The sequence below is a fragment of the Lepisosteus platostomus genome, chromosome 5 (assembly GCF_059453375.1).
Source record: "Lepisosteus platostomus isolate fLepPlt1 chromosome 5, fLepPlt1.hap1, whole genome shotgun sequence".
In the NCBI taxonomy this organism is placed as follows: domain Eukaryota; kingdom Metazoa; phylum Chordata; class Actinopteri; order Semionotiformes; family Lepisosteidae; genus Lepisosteus; species Lepisosteus platostomus.
In genome coordinates, this window is record NC_142615.1 from 35,413,432 (window position 1) to 35,425,699 (window position 12,268).

A 12,268-nucleotide genomic window follows, 5' to 3' on the forward strand; every position below is an offset into this window, starting at 1 on the left:
TATCCCAGTGTAGCGGCAATGCTTGTTAATAAGACAGAATTAAGTGTTTCAGTGCTTTCCCAAATGAGGCCTCATCTCTCTGTTCATCTCTGTGGTGCAGCCACAGAGAAACTATTCATGCAGGCTGATTTAAAGATGTTTTCTTTTGATAAGGGACAGCTCCCAAAGGGGGGTGCACTTAGCTAAGCCTGGCTATCATGATCAATGGGCATCCATTGGCGCCTATCTGTCTAGGGAGTGCCAGATGGACATCTGGATTGCATTCCTAAGTGTCAGGAGTAAGTGACTCATATCTCACCTTGATCAACCAATCAGGGACTGGTAGGGCCGAGTAACCCACGTGGGACTCTGATGCCCATGGAACTTTCAGCCAATCAACGAGCTGAAGTTCTTCCAGGTAAAAACAGGCAACACAGAGAGCCTTAAGTGTAGAATTCTGTGGACTTTCTAAAGGGAATTCAAAGGAGAATTCCAGGGCAGGACGGCCCAGGAGCAGAAGGCTCCCAAGGGCAGGACATTCTCGCAGCGCGCCTCCTGACCATCCTGAGACTCAGCCCGGACAACCACGGAACGGCCAGTGTGTCCGAGTGCCAGAACTTTCCTTTGTTCTAAGAGTCGAGAGCGGAGGTTGCCAGAGAGTAACCAGAGGATCCACCCGAGGTTAGCACCAGCAGCAGGCCTGGTGAAAAGGTCAGAACTGTGGACAGCTGAATTACTATTCAGAACTAGCGCTTCATCAGGAACGAACTGGTCTTCTTCCTGACCTGCTGGGACTCACAGTCATCTTTTCTCCTGTGCACAAACTTCGCTAGTTTCAGCCAAAACTAACTAGCCAGTATTCAGAGAGCATCAGCAGCGCACCGTCACAAGCCGCACAGCACAGCCTGGCACCGAGCCAGAGAGCGCAGATTGGACAGCAACAGCCTGCAACTGTTTCTTTGTGCCCGCAGGAGATCTGAATCCCCAGAGATTGGATGAGTATTCAACTTCACTGCATTACTGCTCGAGAATTCAATTGTTATCCCAACAAGAGTTATGTACTTGTTTTGAGTATCCAATGTAGAAGTTATAACCAAGTTCAATTACGAAACGGTCTAAATGAATGATATACTGAATGTATGTCCTCTTGATATATGTAACTCTTTGTAACTGACTGAATATATATCTTTTGTATTCTGATAACCCTCTCGATAAGATCTGTTTATATGCATATTCTATGTATTAATAAATGTATCCTCGTGTATTAGTACCTGTGTGTGTGCGTTGTTTGAGTTATATTGCATGGTTGGATTCTAAAGCCATCAAAAGAATCAATTTTGTGATTTACTGCTACAAATAATAATTGTCCAAGTAAATGCCCAAACCCTACAGAAGCATGCAAGAAAATGTGATCATTACCTATGGAATTTCCCACCAGCGTGGAGTTTGAATTCACAACCATGAGACTCAGTGTTCAAGAGTCACAGAAGAGGTCAGCCTGGTCTTCAGTTTGCCAACGATAAGCTCCGGCAGTGCTCCTCTGTAAAGCAGATTGTTCGGATCGGTTATGTGGGAGGGCACTTCGATACTAAGACCGTTTGCAGCACACGCATGGTTTCCCCCTTCACGCAAAAAACATAGACGAAGGAAACTCTCTTGTCTTGGGCTGCTGACTCCCGGATTTAAAGCGCTCTGGGTGCCAGCTATGTCTCTAACAAGCACACTATAAAGACAGGAATTACACTTTGCTCACGTCACGCATGGAATGGCGAGGCTACTTGTTCCAATATTATCTAGTCTCACCTCATATGGTGCCGATTCCTGGTTTTCATTTAAGAAAGAGCACTGCAAACACCGTAAACAGTGCAAAACGTGTGATGAAAGAAGTCTTTTCCCCCCTTTGTCTAAAGCGGAACACAGCGGAGTCATGCCGAGGGGTTGTGAGATCAAGATTTCAGTGGAGCACTGTCGTCTACGTCTTTAGCTACATGAGTTGGACATCCTCTTGTACAGGGAAAGCAGATTGAGATCCTCTGACATGAAAAGTGACAGATAAAAGCCATTTCTCATCCTTTCTCTTAGTGGTGGAACTATCGCATGTAAATGAGGCAACTTGCAAGGCGAGCAGGCTCGGTGCACACCGAACGCAGATGTCTCAGAGCAGTAGAGACGTGTCCAAGTGGCTGTCAAAGGACAGCACTTTGCTGGCGCCGTGGCTTAGTTGGCTAAAGCGCCTGTCTAGTAAAGAGGAGATCCTGGGTCCGATTCCCAGCGGTGCCTTTCTTCCTGTCTTACTGTACAGAATTTATCCTTATGGGCAAATCCCATGCCTTTTAATTCAGGTGAATGCAAGTGTCCGTTTCCTTTCTGGAACAACTTGTTTTGAAAGAAATCTATACAGCTTGCGAAAGATGAAACACAAATCTTGCTTATCAGTGAAGAAGAGGTACTCCCAGCAGGCCAGCTAATACCAGCAAAGTTTTTTTTCACCCTAACCCAGAGAATGGAGAAAAGCGAGCCGCCTGTGGCTCTGCAGTGTAATCAGTTCGCGAGTTCGGCGGTTAGCTGAAAGAGTGGTAAATGGAGCTCGCCCCAGCCCGTCCTTATTCTTTTAAAGAGGATAAAAAATTAACTTCGCCGCCATTACTACCAGCTTTAAAAGACTGCCATGGGCACGGAAAAAAACACACTACAGATGACTTTTCTGGAACCGAAGCAGAGATTCCTTTACGAACCAACTGATAAAGCTTAGCCAGTGAATACTGTTAACAGAATGTGAAAGCACGATCAACTTTGTAACTGCAACCACAGGAAAAACAGCAAGAAGCAGGCTCCATTCCCCATTTAAATCTGTCGTGCGAGGCATGCTTTTTGCACTCATGAAATAAATCCCACGATTGCTTTTGAACTTGGACAAAGTACTTCCAAAGGAGCGCTATGCGCAAAGATTTAACAAGCTCAACCCCCGCAGACGATTTGGTGTGAAGAAGCAGAACATTCAAGTTTCACAGACAGAAGCAGCACGCCAGCACAGCCAACATTAAAACGGAGGGCACACTACGATTTGCATTGACACAAAAGTGATCTGGGCAGACATCGTTCCCTGCATAACGCAAAAAGTGACAAAACGCTTTTGGGTTGAGAGGACGCAAGAAGGTTTTTGTTTTGTGCCTTGATGTCAAGCTGAGAAAGTATCTTTAAACACTTTGCTTAGTTTCTTGAGAGACTGCCAAAAGGCAGTTCCCTCCCTTTCGTCTGAAGCCAGCTGAAAGGGGGTCTCGACAGAAGAACCTGGCAGCGGTGGGATTTGAACCCACGCCCCCGAAGAGACTGGAGCCTTAATCCAGCGCCTTAGACCGCTCGGCCACGCTACCCGCTGTGCACTGTCTCTTTGTCTCATTACTTGCCCGGAGGAAGCCGGGTGGGTTTTGCTCGTCGCCCGAATTAGTGGTGTTATGACCGTAGAACCGACTGCACCTGCTTTTTCTGAGATGCATCCCCTCTCATGGCGAGATCTCTACTTCTTTAACACCTCTTGATAAAGATCTTCTGTTGAGCAGGTTTCAGACCTCTGCGTACAGCACCCTTGATGTCATTTTATTTTTACAGCAGCCGCATCCGGAAAGTTGTGTCTTTTACGTTTTATTTGAACAACAAAACTACATACAATACAAACAAGAGCACATATAACGTATCAAGAAAATCGTCAGGGGCACATGCTATAATACAATGACACTTTATGAAAAATGATTACACAAAGTAAATAAAGATAAGGTCCGCACAGCTTGTTCTTACATTTCGAAAGAGTCCGTAAATACCCCTTTACGTCTATTTTGAACTGTTCAAATGTAGGACTCTTCCCAGACCATTTCACTTTATACCACATTCCTAAACGAGGATGCTTCTCCTGTTTTAGAACTATTTTGGGCGGTATGGCTTATACAGCACACCCACAGTATTCTAATGGTGGACTGCAGATCTGTGCAATAGTTCAGTCGAATTCAAAGGATCCAGCAATCGTACTGGATTTGTCTGGGATTCTGAAATGTCTCTTGCAAAAGTATTTGGGTTTGCTTGAACCTTTGATAAAAAAAGTGATCTGATCTGAGACTACCCAGCTTACAATCTCTGAGGTAGTTGTCACTAAACTCGGACGTGATGTGGCACACATGTGCCATGTGCCTTTACTTTTGTAAAAAACTGGTATCGGGAAAAGTTTCTTAATATTTCTTTTGATTAGCATGCAAGAAAATGTGATCATTACCTATGGAATTTCCCGCCAGCGTGGAGCTTGAATTCACAACCTTGAGACTCAGTGTTCAAGAGTCACAGAAGAGGTCAGCCTGGTCTTCAGTTTGCCAACGATAAGCTCCGGCAGTGCTCCTCTGTAAAGCAGATTGTTCGGATCGGTTATGTGGGACGGCACTTCGATACTAAGATCGTTTGCAGCACACGCATGGTTTCCCCCTTCACGCAAAAAACATAGACGAAGGAAACTCTCTTGTCTTGGGCTGCTGACTCCCGGATTTAAAGCGCTCTGGGTGCCAGCTATGTCTCTAACAAGCACACTATAAAGACAGGAATTACACTTTGCTCACGTCACGCATGGAATGGCGAGGCTACTTGTTCCAATATTATCTAGTCTCACCTCATATGGTGCCGATTCCTGGTTTTCATTTAAGAAAGAGCACTGCAAACACCGTAAACAGTGCAAAACGTGTGATGAAAGAAGTCTTTTCCCCCCTTTGTCTAAAGCGGAACACAGCGGAGTCATGCCGAGGGTTGTGAGATCAAGATTTCAGTGGAGCACTGTCATCTACGTCTTTAGCTACATGAGTTGGACATCCTCTTGTACAGGGAAAGCAGATTGAGATCCTCTGACATGAAAAGTGACAGATAAAAGCCATTTCTCATCCTTTCTCTTAGTGGTGGAACTATCGCATGTAAATGAGGCAACTTGCAAGGCGAGCAGGCTCGGTGCACACCGAACGCAGATGTCTCAGAGCAGTAGAGACGTGTCCAAGTGGCTGTCAAAGGACAGCACTTTGCCGGCGCCGTGGCTTAGTTGGCTAAAGCGCCTGTCTAGTAAACAGGAGATCCTGGGTCCGATTCCCAGCGGTGCCTTTCTTCCTGTCTTACTGTACAGAATTTATCCTTATGGGCAAATCCCATGCCTTTTAATTCAGGTGAATGCAAGTGTCCGTTTCCTTTCTGGAACAACTTGTTTTGAAAGAAATCTATACAGCTTGCGAAAGATGAAACACAAATCTTGCTTATCAGTGAAGAAGAGGTACTCCCAGCAGGCCAGCTAATACCAGCAAAAAATTTTTTTCACCCTAACCCAGAGAATGGAGAAAAGCGAGGCGCCTGTGGCTCTGCAGTGTAATCAGTTCGCGAGTTCGGCGGTTAGCTGAAAGAGTGGTAAATGGAGCTCGCCCCAGCCCGTCCTTATTCTTTTAAAGAGGATAAAAAATTAACTTCGCCGCCATTACTACCAGCTTTAAAAGACTGCCATGGGCACGGAAAAAAACACACTACAGATGACTTTTCTGGAACCGAAGCAGAGATTCCTTTAGGAACCAACTGATAAAGCTCAGCCAGTGAATACTGTTAACAGAATGTGAAAGCACGATCAACTTTGTAACTGCAACCACAGGAAAAACAGCAAGAATCAGGCTCCATTCCCCATTTAAATCTGTCGTGCGAGGCATGCTTTTTGCACGCATGAAGTAAATCCCACGATTGCTTTTGAACTTGGACAAAGTACTTCCAAAGGAGCGCTATGCGCAAAGATTTAACAAGCTCAACCCCCGCCGACGATTTGGTGTGAAGAAGCAGAACATTCAAGTTTCACAGACAGAAGCAGCACGCCAGCACAGCCAACATTAAAACGGAGGGCACACTACGATTTGCATTGACACAAAAGTGATCTGGGCAGACATCGTTCCCTGCATAACGCAAAAAGTGACAAAGCGCTTTTGGTGTTGAGAGGACGCAAGAAGGTTTTTGTTTTGTGCCTTGATGTCAAGCTGAGAAAGTATCTTTAAACACTTTGCTTAGTTTCTCGAGAGACTGCCAAAAAGCAGTTCCCTCCCTTTCGTCTGAAGCCAGCTGAAAGGGGGTCTCGACAGAAGCACCTGGCAGCGGTGGGATTTGAACCCACGCCCCCGAAGAGACTGGAGCCTTAATCCAGCGCCTTAGACCGCTCGGCCACGCTACCCGCTGTGCACTGTCTCTTTGTCTCATTACTTGCCTGCAGGAAGCCGGGTGGGTTTTGCTCTTGTCGCCCGAATTAGTGGCGTTATGACCGTGGAACCGACTGCACCTGCTTTTTCTGAGATGCTTCCCCTCTCATGGCGAGATCTCTACTTCTTTAACACCTCTTGATAAAGATCTTCTGTTGAGCAGGTTTCAGACCTCTGCGTACAGCACCATTGATGTCATTTTATTTTTACAGCAGCCGCATCCGGAAAGTTGTGTCTTTTACGTTTTATTTGAACAACAAAACTACATACAATACAAACAAGAGCACATATAACGTATCAAGAAAATCGTCAGGGGCACATGCTATAATACAATGACACTTTATGAAAAATGATTACACAAAGTAAATAAAGATAAGGTCCGCACAGCTTGTTCTTACATTTCGAAAGAGTCCGTAAATACCCCTTTACGTCTATTTTGAACTGTTCAAATGTAGGACTCTTCCCAGACCATTTCACTTTATACCACATTCCTAAACGAGGATGCTTCTCCTGTTTTAGAACTATTTTGGGCGGTATGGCTTATACAGCACACCCACAGTATTCTAATGGTGGACTGCAGATCTGTGCTATAGTTCAGTCGAATTCAAAGGATCCAGCAATCGTACTGGATTTGTCTGGGATTCTGAAATGTCTCTTGCAAAAGTATTTGGGTTTGCTTGAACCTTTGATAAAAAAAGTGATCTGATCTGAGACTACCCAGCTTACAATCTCTGAGGTAGTTGTCACTAAACTCGGACGTGATGTGGCACACATGTGCCGTGTGCCTTTACTTTTGTAAAAAACTGGTATCGGGAAAAGTTTCTTAATATTTCTTTTGATTAGCATGCAAGAAAATGTGATCATTACCTATGGAATTTCCCGCCAGCGTGGAGCTTGAATTCACAACCTTGAGACTCAGTGTTCAAGAGTCACAGAAGAGGTCAGCCTGGTCTTCAGTTTGCCAACGATAAGCTCCGGCAGTGCTCCTCTGTAAAGCAGATTGTTCGGATCGGTTATGTGGGAGGGCACTTCGATACTAAGATCGTTTGCAGCACACGCATGGTTTCCCCCTTCACGCAAAAAACATAGACGAAGGAAACTCTCTTGTCTTGGGCTGCTGACTCCCGGATTTAAAGCGCTCTGGGTGCCAGCTATGTCTCTAACAAGCACACTATAAAGACAGGAATTACACTTTGCTCACGTCACGCATGGAATGGCGAGGCTACTTGTTCCGATATTATCTAGTCTCACCTCATATGGTGCCGATTCCTGGTTTTCATTTAAGAAAGAGCACTGCAAACACCGTAAACAGTGCAAAACGTGTGATGAAAGAAGTCTTTTCCCCCCTTTGTCTAAAGCGGAACACAGCGGAGTCATGCCGAGGGTTGTGAGATCAAGATTTCAGTGGAGCACTGTCGTCTACGTCTTTAGCTACATGAGTTGGACATCCTCTTGTACAGGGAAAGCAGATTGAGATCCTCTGACATGAAAAGTGACAGATAAAAGCCATTTCTCATCCTTTCTCTTAGTGGTGGAACTATCGCATGTAAATGAGGCAACTTGCAAGGCGAGCAGGCTCGGTGCACACCGAACGCAGATGTCTCAGAGCAGTAGAGACGTGTCCAAGTGGCTGTCAAAGGACAGCACTTTGCCGGCGCCGTGGCTTAGTTGGCTAAAGCGCCTGTCTAGTAAACAGGAGATCCTGGGTCCGATTCCCAGCGGTGCCTTTCTTCCTGTCTTACTGTACAGAATTTATCCTTATGGGCAAATCCCATGCCTTTTAATTCAGGTGAATGCAAGTGTCCGTTTCCTTTCTGGAACAACTTGTTTTGAAAGAAATCTATACAGCTTGCGAAAGATGAAACACAAATCTTGCTTATCAGTGAAGAAGAGGTACTCCCAGCAGGCCAGCTAATACCAGCAAAAAATTTTTTTCACCCTAACCCAGAGAATGGAGAAAAGCGAGGCGCCTGTGGCTCTGCAGTGTAATCAGTTCGCGAGTTCGGCGGTTAGCTGAAAGAGTGGTAAATGGAGCTCGCCCCAGCCCGTCCTTATTCTTTTAAAGAGGATAAAAAATTAACTTCGCCGCCATTACTACCAGCTTTAAAAGACTGCCATGGGCACGGAAAAAAACACACTACAGATGACTTTTCTGGAACCGAAGCAGAGATTCCTTTACGAACCAACTGATAAAGCTCAGCCAGTGAATACTGTTAACAGAATGTGAAAGCACGATCAACTTTGTAACTGCAACCACAGGAAAAACAGCAAGAAGCAGGGTCCATTCCCCATTTAAATCTGTCGTGCGAGGCATGCTTTTTGCACGCATGAAGTAAATCCCACGATTGCTTTTGAACTTGGACAAAGTACTTCCAAAGGAGCGCTATGCGCAAAGATTTAACAAGCTCAACCCCCGCCGACGATTTGGTGTGAAGAAGCAGAACATTCAAGTTTCACAGACAGAAGCAGCACGCCAGCACAGCCAAAATTAAAACGCAGGGCACACTACGATTTGCATTGACACAAAAGTGATCTGGGCAGACATCGTTCCCTGCATAACGCAAAAAGTGACAAAGCGCTTTTGGGTTGAGAGGACGCAAGAAGGTTTTTGTTTTGTTCCTTGATGTCAAGCTGAGAAAGTATCTTTAAACACTTTGCTTAGTTTCTCGAGAGACTGCCAAAAAGCAGTTCCCTCCCTTTCGTCTGAAGCCAGCTGAAAGGGGGTCTCGACAGAAGCACCTGGCAGCGGTGGGATTTGAACCCACGCCCCCGAAGAGACTGGAGCCTTAATCCAGCGCCTTAGACCGCTCGGCCACGCTACCCGCTGTGCACTGTCTCTTTGTCTCATTACTTGCCTGCAGGAAGCCGGGTGGGTTTTGCTCTTGTCGCCCGAATTAGTGGCGTTATGACCGTGGAACCGACTGCACCTGCTTTTTCTGAGATGCTTCCCCTCTCATGGCGAGATCTCTACTTCTTTAACACCTCTTGATAAAGATCTTCTGTTGAGCAGGTTTCAGACCTCTGCGTACAGCACCATTGATGTCATTTTATTTTTACAGCAGCCGCATCCGGAAAGTTGTGTCTTTTACGTTTTATTTGAACAACAAAACTACATACAATACAAACAAGAGCACATATAACGTATCAAGAAAATCGTCAGGGGCACATGGTATAATACAATGACACTTTATGAAAAATGATTACACAAAGTAAATAAAGATAAGGTCCGCACAGCTTGTTCTTACATTTCGAAAGAGTCCGTAAATACCCCTTTACGTCTATTTTGAACTGTTCAAATGTAGGACTCTTCCCAGACCATTTCACTTTATACCACATTCCTAAACGAGGATGCTTCTCCTGTTTTAGAACTATTTTGGGCGGTATGGCTTATACAGCACACCCACAGTATTCTAATGGTGGACTGCAGATCTGTGCTATAGTTCAGTCGAATTCAAAGGATCCAGCAATCGTACTGGATTTGTCTGGGATTCTGAAATGTCTCTTGCAAAAGTATTTGGGTTTGCTTGAACCTTTGATAAAAAAAGTGATCTGATCTGAGACTACCCAGCTTACAATCTCTGAGGTAGTTGTCACTAAACTCGGACGTGATGTGGCACACATGTGCCGTGTGCCTTTACTTTTGTAAAAAACTGGTATCGGGAAAAGTTTCTTAATATTTCTTTTGATTAGCATGCAAGAAAATGTGATCATTACCTATGGAATTTCCCGCCAGCGTGGAGCTTGAATTCACAACCTTGAGACTCAGTGTTCAACAGTCACAGAAGAGGTCAGCCTGGTCTTCAGTTTGCCAACGATAAGCTCCGGCAGTGCTCCTCTGTAAAGCAGATTGTTCGGATCGGTTATGTGGGACGGCACTTCGATACTAAGATCGTTTGCAGCACACGCATGGTTTCCCCCTTCACGCAAAAAACATAGACGAAGGAAACTCTCTTGTCTTGGGCTGCTGACTCCCGGATTTAAAGCGCTCTGGGTGCCAGCTATGTCTCTAACAAGCACACTATAAAGACAGGAATTACACTTTGCTCACGTCACGCATGGAATGGCGAGGCTACTTGTTCCAATATTATCTAGTCTCACCTCATATGGTGCCGATTCCTGGTTTTCATTTAAGAAAGAGCACTGCAAACACCGTAAACAGTGCAAAACGTGTGATGAAAGAAGTCTTTTCCCCCCTTTGTCTAAAGCAGAACACAGCGGAGTCATGCCGAGGGTTGTGAGATCAAGATTTCAGTGGAGCACTGTCGTCTACGTCTTTAGCTACATGTGTTGGACATCCTCTTGTACAGGGAAAGCAGATTGAGATCCTCTGACATGAAAAGTGACAGATAAAAGCCATTTCTCATCCTTTCTCTTAGTGGTGGAACTATCGCATGTAAATGAGGCAACTTGCAAGGCGAGCAGGCTCGGTGCACACCGAACGCAGATGTCTCAGAGCAGTAGAGACGTGTCCAAGTGGCTGTCAAAGGACAGCACTTTGCCGGCGCCGTGGCTTAGTTGGCTAAAGCGCCTGTCTAGTAAACAGGAGATCCTGGGTCCGATTCCCAGCAGTGCCTTTCTTCCTGTCTTACTGTACAGAATTTATCCTTATGGGCAAATCCCATGCCTTTTAATTCAGGTGAATGCAAGTGTCCGTTTCCTTTCTGGAACAACTTGTTTTGAAAGAAATCTATACAGCTTGCGAAAGATGAAACACAAATCTTGCTTATCAGTGAAGAAGAGGTACTCCCAGCAGGCCAGCTAATACCAGCAAAGTTTTTTTTCACCCTAACCCAGAGAATGGAGAAAAGCGAGGCGCCTGTGGCTCTGCAGTGTAATCAGTTCGCGAGTTCGGCGGTTAGCTGAAAGAGTGCTAAATGGAGCTCGCCCCAGCCCGTCCTTATTCTTTTAAAGAGGATAAAAAATTAACTTCGCCGCCATTACTACCAGCTTTAAAAGACTGCCATGGGCACGGAAAAAAACACACTACAGATGACTTTTCTGGAACCGAAGCAGAGATTCCTTTACGAACCAACTGATAAAGCTCAGCCAGTGAATACTGTTAACAGAATGTGAAAGCACGATCAACTTTGTAACTGCAACCACAGGAAAAACAGCAAGAAGCAGGCTCCATTCCTCATTTAAATCTGTCGTGCGAGGCATGCTTTTTGCACTCATGAAGTAAATCCCACGATTGCTTTTGAACTTGGACAAAGTACTTCCAAAGGAGCGCTATGCGCAAAGATTTAACAAGCTCAACCCCCGCCGACGATTTGGTGTGAAGAAGCAGAACATTCAAGTTTCACAGACAGAAGCAGCACGCCAGCACAGCCAAAATTAAAATGCAGGGCACACTACGATTTGCATTGACACAAAAGTGATCTGGGCAGACGTCGTTCCCTGCATAACGCAAAAAGTGGCAAAGCGCTTTTGGGTTGAGAGGACGCAAGAAGGTTTTTGTTTTGTGCCTTGATGTCAAGCTGAGAAAGTATCTTTAAACACTTTGCTTAGTTTCTCGAGAGACTGCCAAAAAGCAGTTCCCTCCTTTTCGTCTGAAGCCAGCTGAAAAGGGGTCTCGACAGAAGCACCTGGCAGCGGTGGGATTTGAGCCCACGCCCCCGAAGAGACTGGAGGCTTAATCCAGCGCCTTAGACCGCTCGGCCACGCTACCCGCTGTGCACTGTCTCTTTGTCTCATTACTTGCCCGCAGGAAGCCGGGTGGGTTTTGCTCTTGTCGCCCGAATTAGTGGCGTTATGACCGTGGAACCGACTGCACCTGCTTTTTCTGAGATGCTTCCCCTCTCATGGCGAGATCTCGACTTCTTCAACACCTCTGGATAAAGATCTTCTGTGGAGCAGGTTTAAGACCTCTGCGTACAGCACCCTTGATGTCATTTTATTTTTACAGCAGCCGCATCTGGAAAGTTGTGTCTTTTACGTTTTATTTGAACAACAAAACTACATTCAATACAAACAAGAGCACATATAACGTATCAAGAAAATCATTAAGGGCACATGCTATAATACAATGACACTTTATGAAAAAC

The 12,268-nt window shown here is 45.4% G+C and overlaps 6 non-coding genes across 6 annotated transcripts; 2 read left to right on the top strand and 4 right to left on the bottom strand.

Annotated features, from left to right (window-relative positions):
* Window positions 1–3,271: 3,271 nt before the first annotated feature.
* On the bottom strand, window positions 3,272–3,353 carry trnal-aag (transfer RNA leucine (anticodon AAG)). Its single transcript has one exon. It is a non-coding gene; the product is annotated as a tRNA-Leu (tRNA).
* Window positions 3,354–5,029: 1,676 nt separating this feature from the next.
* trnat-agu (transfer RNA threonine (anticodon AGU)) lies at window positions 5,030–5,103 on the top strand. The gene has a single exon. It is a non-coding gene; the product is annotated as a tRNA-Thr (tRNA).
* Window positions 5,104–6,117: 1,014 nt separating this feature from the next.
* On the bottom strand, window positions 6,118–6,199 carry trnal-aag (transfer RNA leucine (anticodon AAG)). Its single transcript has one exon. It is a non-coding gene; the product is annotated as a tRNA-Leu (tRNA).
* Window positions 6,200–7,877: 1,678 nt separating this feature from the next.
* trnat-agu (transfer RNA threonine (anticodon AGU)) lies at window positions 7,878–7,951 on the top strand. Its single transcript has one exon. It is a non-coding gene; the product is annotated as a tRNA-Thr (tRNA).
* Window positions 7,952–8,964: 1,013 nt separating this feature from the next.
* On the bottom strand, window positions 8,965–9,046 carry trnal-aag (transfer RNA leucine (anticodon AAG)). Its single transcript has one exon. It is a non-coding gene; the product is annotated as a tRNA-Leu (tRNA).
* Window positions 9,047–11,810: 2,764 nt separating this feature from the next.
* On the bottom strand, window positions 11,811–11,892 carry trnal-aag (transfer RNA leucine (anticodon AAG)). Its single transcript has one exon. It is a non-coding gene; the product is annotated as a tRNA-Leu (tRNA).
* Window positions 11,893–12,268: the final 376 nt, after the last annotated feature.